Raw genomic sequence first — 1,101 nt, 5'->3', positions numbered from 1 at the left:
TCACCTAAAGGCACAAGAAAATCTAAGTTATCTACAACTATTTACATGACTTACATTACACATTATACACATTATATACAAAATTTGAATGACGCGGGTGCGCCGTAAAAGTTCTTATGTTGGCAGATAGAGTGCGCGCATGCGCAGAAGCGTCTGTGTAACTGCGGCACTGCCGTTATTTCGTAAATTTAGATCACGCGGCACAGTATTGCAGTTCATATTGTTCGTGTGCGCGCGCATTTCTTAGTCGTTGCACAAAGAAAATATTCCACCAAGATTACATATGAAGACTACATTCTATGACAGGTAACTTAGTTTTAAAATTACAATATTTGTTATAATACAATACAACTTTAGATTGTTGAATGTTCTTAGTTACATAGCATTGCAATGAAATGCTTCAACGAAAAATATTCTGTTGTTTCAGGTGCGTTGACCTATACACATCGTGTCGTTATTACAGTTTATATTCATCTACTGCACAGTACTGTTTCACAGGTTAGTGTCGTCGTGGTAAAGTTTTTTGATCACAGTAACATCGCTGTATAACAACGTGATTGACACATAAGCATGTCCATTTCCTATTTCCATTATAGTCGTTGTGATGCAGTTCGTTGTGACAAAAAGCATTGTTTATTACAGATCAGACGTGACCCGTCGAGTAATTAGTCCATATGCAGTTCGTTTTCGATATTCCGTGGAAGCTTGGTTGCAGAACCTCGGACGGCACATAGCTGGCGTCGATCCTTGGACAGTCCAGGTAAGAGTGTCCGTCACATTTCGAGAACATTTCATTCCCTGAAGTTCCAACCAGAATTCTTCCACCCGTCGTGTTGTTTTCTGGACAGGCACTTTGTGTCCATTTAATCCAGTTAACATCTTGAAGTTGGGTACTGTAGTAATGTCACTAGACGATGCACGAATTATTCACTTCACATTTTCAGTTTTTTGCTGAATATAGCTCACCTAAATGTTCGTAGTTATTAATCAAGGAAATCGTTCATCGCGTTTACATAGGTACGATGCATAATGAATGGCATTAACCGTTTCCTTCACATAGGTTTCTGCGTAGTTGCAGAGTTAGTAATGTTCGTTAATGTC

The sequence above is a fragment of the Schistocerca americana genome, chromosome 7, assembly GCF_021461395.2.
Source record: "Schistocerca americana isolate TAMUIC-IGC-003095 chromosome 7, iqSchAmer2.1, whole genome shotgun sequence".
Taxonomy (NCBI): Eukaryota; Metazoa; Arthropoda; class Insecta; order Orthoptera; family Acrididae; genus Schistocerca; species Schistocerca americana.
This window is presented reverse-complemented; position numbering follows the sequence as displayed.